Genomic DNA, 8,048 nt, shown 5'->3' on the forward strand with positions numbered 1-8,048 from the left:
CAGGTGGCGTCCCTTGAGGGGGGGGTACTGTGAGGACTGTGTGTATTGTAGTAGTTTTGTTGTTGTCTCCTCTTTCCCGTCTCCTCCCTGTGCAGGTTGGTTGTGGCAGGGGGCGTGGCTGGCTCTGGGTGCTACAGACGAGACACACCTGCAATCAATCCCTACTCATCATCCACCCCATAAAGGCCTGGTCTTTCCACCACTTCAGTGCCGGATTATTCACTACTCAACGGTATCGTGTGCGCTGCAGAGACTCTAACCTTCACTGCCTCTGGATATCCTCTAACCTGTGTTTCACTCCTACTCAGAATCTCCTGGTGACTCTCCACTCTACAAACACCTCTTGGTTTCATCCCGGATCATCCAGCCAGCCAGCCACCGGCCGCTCCAACCTGCTCCTGCGTTCACATGAATAAACTTTGTTCTTCATTCAACTATTTACCCGTCTGTGTCTGCTTCGGGGCCCGAACCTGACTTCCACCTTAACAGATTAGCCTGTGTGTTTGAATGTGTTCTCACTACAGAATGCATTCAACATCTATAGGGCAGATATCAGTCATTTCTGCAATACAAATATGACTGAGGAGTAAAATACATAAATTACTCTTCCTTCTGTATTACTTTGCTATCTGCTTATCTTACAAGTTTCCAATGTTGACATGTACATATCAAACACTAAAAGCACACAACTGTTTCTATAAACTTTTATTGCCAGAAAGATTGCTAGAAAGAATGCCACAGACCTCTTTAAACAGTTATTAAATGTACTGGCTGGGACAGAGGTAAACAAAGAAAGAACAAAGAACTATAGATAAAATGACGTAGCACATAGGGTCTATGCCTAAATTTGGACATGTTTTTAGGAACTTCAAGTTGAAGTCAACCGCTAAATCTTTGCTCCTCCCTAAGCAGGTCAGATACTGTACGATAGGTCATAGATCATTCCAAAGAGCGGGACGAAAAACTCAAACTCAAAACTTAGGAGGGTAGCATGTCATCATTGTATATACACATGTTAGAAAGTTCCATTAGCTGAATTTACAACAGTAACATGCCATCATTGTATATAATCATGTTAGAGCTGAATATAGAACATATATAACCATGTTAGAGCTGAATATGCTACAATACAATGTAAACTTTGCTCAGCCGTTACAGTTATTTGGCGTACAGAAGCTTTGTTAGCTGGTGTTGAGGCCATCTGGGCCAGAGAATCAGGGTGGTCATGCCCTCCTGCGTGGTGCTCCAGGTACGCAGAGTGTTCCCTGATGCTCACATAGCTGGCTATAACTTCCTGCTAGTCAGGTTTCTCATACTTGGCAGAGAGATCCTCAGGTTTTGAGATCTTCAGCACCTCATTCACATATGGGGCCGGGTCCTGAGTAACCTCGTGAAAGATGAGGTCCAACAGGTTATCCACGTAATCTGTAATACAAATTGGGGAAAAAAGTTGGACATTTTGCACTTTTTGTATTTATTATTTTCTTTTTATAATTAGTTTTTAATTATTTTATTCTATTTTATCGTGAAGACGATAAATAAATGGTCTTTAAATCGTGAAGACCATTTAGAGATTGCAGTTAATTGATATGATATTTATGTTTCACATACTGTTTGTACATTGTTTGGCTTTTAAATAGAGCCTTTGAGAATCACGGAAGGTTGCATCTGCTTTCACCGGCTTTGCTGTGCACTCGCCCTTCTTATATATTACATCTGTCCCCCGCCGACACACAGGACACACCTCAAACAGCTCCAGGGGGCAGTTTTCATAGACAATATATGTGGGTGTCTTATGAACAGGGTTGGAAGATTCCATTGTATTAGAACGCCAAAGATTTCACCAAAAGGCTGCAACAGTTAAAAAAGTGTAGGATGGCAATCCATCTGATTATTGAAATGTTTAGATTAAATATTGAGTCTCTCACGTCACATCTGCTGACTCAGTCAAGACTGTGATCGAGTCATCAGGATCATAGGTAGCATCCTAGGACCCTCTTCAGTTTGCCTACAGGTCAAATAGACTGCAGATGTCATCTCCCTCCCCCTCCACACGACCCTCTCCCACCTGGACCAGAGGGACACCTATGTGAGAATGCTGTTCATCGACTACAGTTCAGCATTCAACACCATCGAGCCCCTGAAGCTTGTCACCAAGCTCAGAGACCTTGGGCTCAACATCGCCCTCCGTGAGTGGATCCTGAACTTCCTGACGGGCAGACCACAGGCGGTGCGGATCAGCAGCACCACATCCTCCACCCTGACTCTCAACACCGGTGCCCCCCAGGGCTGCGTTCTTAGTCCTCTCCTGTACTCCCTGTTCACGCATGACTGCGTGGCCAACCACAGCTCCAACACCATTGTTAAGTTTGCTGATGACACGACTGTCATAGGCCTGATCACCGGCGACGATGAGAAGGCGGAGGTCAGAGCCCTGACATCTTGGTGCCAGGACAACAACCTCCATCTCAACGTCAGCAAAACAAAGGAGCTGATCGTGGACTACAGGAAGAGACAAGGAGAAGAACATGCCCCCCTCTACATCAACAAGACCACGGTGGAGCGAGTCAGGAGCTTCAAGTTCCTCGGGGTCCTCATCACTGATGACCTGACCTGGACCCATCACACAGACTCCATCAGGAAGACGGCCAGACAGCGGCTCTTCTTCCTCCGCAGGCTGCGGAAGCTCCACATGGACTCCAGGATTCTCTGCAACTTCTACAGGTGCACAATAGAGAGCATCCTGACTGGCTGCGTCACCGCCTGTAATGGCAGCTGCACCGCCCTGAACCGTAAGGCTTTACAGAGGGTGGTGAAGTCTGCCCAGCACATCACCAGGACAGCGCTACCATCCATAGATGACCTCTACACCCAGCGGTGCAGAAAGAAGAGCAGCCGGATTATTAAAGACCCCTTTCACCCCAGCCATAAACATTTTTGCCTGCTGCCATCTGGCCGACGGTACTTCAGAATCCGGGCTCGCACCACCAGCCTATTTTGATATTCTATTTTATACTATTTCTATCTTATTTTGTTGTATAGTGTGTAATTACTTGAGCATTGTTAGAAGAGAGCCTGAGACTCAAGCATTTCACTGCCAGCGACTGCTTAATGTTATTGTTGTGCGTTTGACAAATAAAAATCTTGAATCTTGAATTCTGTGGCTCTCCGAAGTCCATACTTGAACAACTTGGGTTGTCCTCTCCCTCCTCCAAGCGAGGCCTCTTACAGCTGAGGTCCCAACACCGACATCAGTGCAGCACAGTTTTCTGTGTGCCTATGATAAAACAGACATTCAGTATCCATGGAGTCACAACAAATGAGATGCTGTTACAACTTTAACACGGAGACACAATCAATGACATGACGAAGTAACTGAGGGTAAACAAACCTGTACTTTTTGTAGTGAGGTCGCAGTGTTTTCATAGAAAGCTGCGTGCCATGTGTGCGCATCTGTGATGGGTCCGTCTGGCATGCTACGTGATGTAGCCTAGCACCGTGAACAGATGTGCTTGCCTGAACACCAAAAGCAGAAATGTTATTCATGTTTGTACTACTGTCATGCATACAAGGAAACATTTACCCCAACTAGGGCTGGTAATGAATAATCGTTCTAGTCCTGCACATTATGCTATACTAACAACATCTTCCGCATGACTTCCTAGAATAGATGACTGTAACTGGGGGCTAAATCCCCGAAGCAGCAGCTGTAGCTGAAAGGTAGCTACGAGCACTGTAGCTGGAAGGTAGCTATGGGCGCCGTAGCTGGAAGGTAGCTACGGGCACTGTAGCTGGAAGGTAGCTACGGGCGCTGTAGCTGGAAGGGAGCTACGAGCGCTGTAGCTGGAAGTTAGCTGTAGCTGCAATGGGTGCTGTACCTAACTTTCAGCTGCAGCGCGAGCGGAGGGGGAAGAGCACAACACTCACGAGCCTGCCGTGCGAACACCGTTCACCATTGACTCGGACGCCGTCTTCTCGCTAAGACTCGCCAGCCGTCCTTGAATAATTGTTCAATAACGTTATTAATAGTCGAACATGAAAACTCCTGTAAAGTCTCTCCCTATCCCCCACCACTACATACTAGCCCCCCACCCCCTCACACACACGGCACAACATGCTAACGGCACTAGCCTCCACCCAAAATGTCATTGGCTATGGGGGAATGTACTAAATGGGCATGTTGCGACTATGACAACTATTTTGGTCGTAATTCCATTGGACGCACTCTAGCACATAGTTTCTGAAATAGAGGAACCACAACAAATCACGGGAGTTGTTTTTTTCCAGAGTTTTTGGGACGGTAGTGTCAGACGTGTTGGTTTATCCTAAATATGAGAAGAGCTGGACTGCTCCAATTTAAATATTTATTGAGATGCAATGAAAGTTGAACAACATAGCTATGGACAATCATCACACCCTAGGCTAATTAAGTTAGCAATAGGTAGTTAATAATGGCCCCGAACAAAAGGGGTTTGATATAGTTATAACAGTAGATATAATATGATTGGTTATGAAAGATTGAAGGGGAGTCACCGCAAATCAATTTGGTTCTCCCTTGTTGGTGCACAGGCATGTCCACGCCTCTTGGCACAGAAATCCAGGAAGTGACAAGAAGCCGCTCTCTATGACGCGTCTACTACTCTGATAGTTGCTAAGCAAAATGTTCTCTTCATGAAAGGCCTTGACACAGCTGATGCCATGTGGGCCATTGGAGAAAGGAATATGATGTTCCTGCTATATTCAAACAATGTCCTGTTGAGGTAAACATTAGGATCCTCGAAACCAAAACAACGAGACAAAACAATGTCAACAAAGTCACACTGTCCGACCTCCAGAACTTTATCAGACAGCTGCTTGAAATATATTTGGATGAGTCTAAGGGAATAATGGTTTAATACCAAAAGTTAGAATTCAGAACAATTATAAGATTCATTATTAACAATATGCAGCAAGGGTTATTTATAAATCATTTGAATAAAGGCCTTATATCTGGTTCAAACTGATCATGCTTCCCCCCCCCTCTTTAGTTGCAAATAGTTTCAGTCAGACCCAAATACCAGCTAGAATTTGAAATCCTAACAGTAGACATGCCAGATACCCAAAATAATGTGTAGAAGCACCTTTTACACATAAGCACCTTTTAATCTTAAAGGATATAAAACACCTTCAAGCTAATCTTCTTACATATGCTACAATAAATTGTTATTATTGTTGAATATTTGTAAATAGTAGTTTTATGGGTTGGCAGGACTGTAGCTTCATATATTTTGTGTAGAAAATCGCATAGTTAACATGATTGTGCTCTTAAGCGCACAGAGCACACAAAGCACACTGAATTTGGCAAGGTGTGATCATGCCCGATACCTGTAAACCTATAGATACTGCAGTGTCAGACATGTCTAAGATACGGTAAAATAAGATTATACTCTATTAGTCCCCAATGGGGAAATTTGCAGTACTACAGCAGCAAGAGTCAAAAATACATCCGAAGATAATAAGTACTATGCAATAGTTGTAATTATACTAGTATATACAGTGTAAAGACAGGAAGAAATATATGCAGTGGGCGAATATAAACAGCTTTGGATGATGAAACTGATCTAATTATTCCAGCTGGGAAAAAGTGAGAGAGAGGACTTCTCAAACTCCTCTTACAGAAAAGGTTAATACATTTATGTACAGTGGGCACTGGGCATTTTGAGGCTAATAAGAAAAGGAAAAAACCTCAAGACAACTTTTAATTTGTTTTCCCATATCAGCAGAACTTTATTCCCCACATGTTGCCCACATGTTGTCGACTCTGGCTTATTCCATTGAATAAGCCAGAGTCGGGGCTAAACTGCTCTATGCAGTCTAGATATTCGAATGCTGCACATAAACTAATGCCAGAACACACAATCACAGTGAGTGGTAGAGACATCACATTTTTGGTAGATTCAGGTGCAACAGAATCATCAGCCTTTGAATGTGAAGAGTTTGATATTACTCCTATAATCGATGTTAGATATCTCAAAACGATTGGAGCCACAAGTGCAACAGTGTACCAATGTCTTGTCATTATGAGGTTGAAGGGAATTTTTGAAAATAATTTCTGTTGTCACAACACTGCCCGATAAATCAGAGATTTGATATGTTCATTGGGTATTATGCTAATTTCAACACCACAAGGCATTACTTGTAACTAGAGTCCAAAGAACATCAGCATTTGTTAAGTATGGAAAGGAGAATTTGATATATGCATATCAATGGAACATTCCAGACTCTTTTCTCACCTCTGAAATAACACCCTCTTGCCAGAGGCAGAGGCAGAGATACTTACGACAAATGAAATCACTGATGTTATGATAACGCAGAGAATAGAAGCTTGGAGTAACGACAAACTAAGGTTAAGAATGTTAGAGAGAATGTTTGATTAAAGAGAAGGATAGGTTAGGTTGGTTATATTGGAACAGTAATCAACTTGTTGTGTCCGAGACTGGCAAAATATCTGTTGAGAGTATCAAATTCTGATCCCCATGGTTTACTAATCAAACCAAAATATATTTGAGTGGAAAAATTCTGGAACTATTTATCAAAAGTTGTAATACTATGGGAGATGGGAAAAGACATCTAATCCCAGTGAAGGATTTTAAACAGAGGGTTAAAGGTGAATCGCAAAAGATTTCTGCAGTGATAAATGCAATTAGGAGTGTTGAACTAATTCCTGATATAGACTTTATCAATGTAAGACATACACAACAAGTAGGATAATTGATGAAGGATTCAGTTTTGTTGTAAACATCAATGACATTCCTGAGTTGAAACAGGTACTGTTTCAACAAAGTAATCAATTAACTAAACTTCGAGCATGTCTCAAGGACATAAAAACCTGGATGACCCGCAATGATCTCTTATTAAACTCGGACAAAACAGGGGTTATAATACTTAGCCCCAAACACCTTAGAGATAGATTATCTAATGATATAGCTGCACTAGACGACATTGCCCTTGCTTCCAACGAAACAGTCAGGAACTTGGGAGTGATCTTCGATCCTGATTTATCCTTTAATAGTCACTTAAAACAAATTTCTATAACTGCCTTTTTCCTCTTGCGTAATATCTCAAAAATCCTTTCGCAAAAAGATGCAGAAAAACTAGTCCACGCCTTTGTTACATCGAGACTGGACTATTGTAATTCATTATTATCAGGCTCCAGCAGTAAGTCGTTAAAGACTCTACAGCTTGTCCAAAATGCCGCAGCACGTGTCCTGACGAGAACCAAGAAAAGAGAGCACATTTCTCCAGTATTAGCATCGCTACAATGGCCTCCAGTTAAATCTAGAATAGAATTTAAAATTCTCCTCCTCACCTTCAAGGCCCTTAATAATATAGTGCCTTTTTACCTTAAAGAGCTGTTAGTACCTTATCAACCCACTAGAGCACTCCGCTCCTAAAAGTAGAGTAGGAGCCAGAGCTTTAAGCCATCAAGCCCCTCTGCTGTGGAATAATCTACCACTTTCAGTTCGAGAGGCAGACACCATCTGTTCGTTCAAGAGTAGGCTCAAAACCTTCCTTTTTGATAAAGCTTATAGTTAGAGCTAATTAGTGCGGCAGAACGTAACTTGTTCTATTTTATGACACATGACACACAGAGCTTCTTTTTCCAGCTTCTCCTTTCTCTTCTCCATCCGTATCCCCCTTCCCCGGAATCACACGAGCACACAATCTCTTATAGGGGGCGGCTATAGGATTGTTAAGGTCAGTCATCTGTGAGGACCATCATCTTATTCCCGAACTGGCGCGGAGAAATGCGCTTCCTGTGTGACACCACGAATTGCACATGATTATTTTTGTCGACATGAATAGCTGGCTGGCCGTCGGTACAGCAGATTTCCGACTTTTTTTATATTGTGTATAATATATTTGTATTGTTTTTTTTTATCCTACATCCAGTATTTCCTTTTTAAAATATTTTTTTTGCTGGGGGCGCCAATCTGAAATCTTGTCTAGGCCACGAACATTGCCAGGGCCAGCCCTGATCTCCTCCCTACAACAAGTGATGAAGAGCC

At 42.7% G+C, this 8,048-nt stretch overlaps 1 long non-coding RNA gene across 1 annotated transcript; it reads right to left on the minus strand.

Moving 5' to 3' along the window:
* Positions 1–689: 689 nt before the first annotated feature.
* Positions 690–4,097, minus strand: LOC133962541 (uncharacterized). Its single transcript, XR_009922136.1, has 4 exons — positions 3,928–4,097; positions 3,392–3,516; positions 3,182–3,277; positions 690–1,425 (listed from the first exon to the last, which is right to left on the minus strand). It is a non-coding gene; the product is annotated as an uncharacterized LOC133962541 (long non-coding RNA).
* Between the last annotated feature and the right edge of the window lie 3,951 nt (positions 4,098–8,048).

Source organism: Platichthys flesus, chromosome 10, assembly GCF_949316205.1.
Source record: "Platichthys flesus chromosome 10, fPlaFle2.1, whole genome shotgun sequence".
Classification (NCBI taxonomy): Eukaryota; Metazoa; Chordata; class Actinopteri; order Pleuronectiformes; family Pleuronectidae; genus Platichthys; species Platichthys flesus.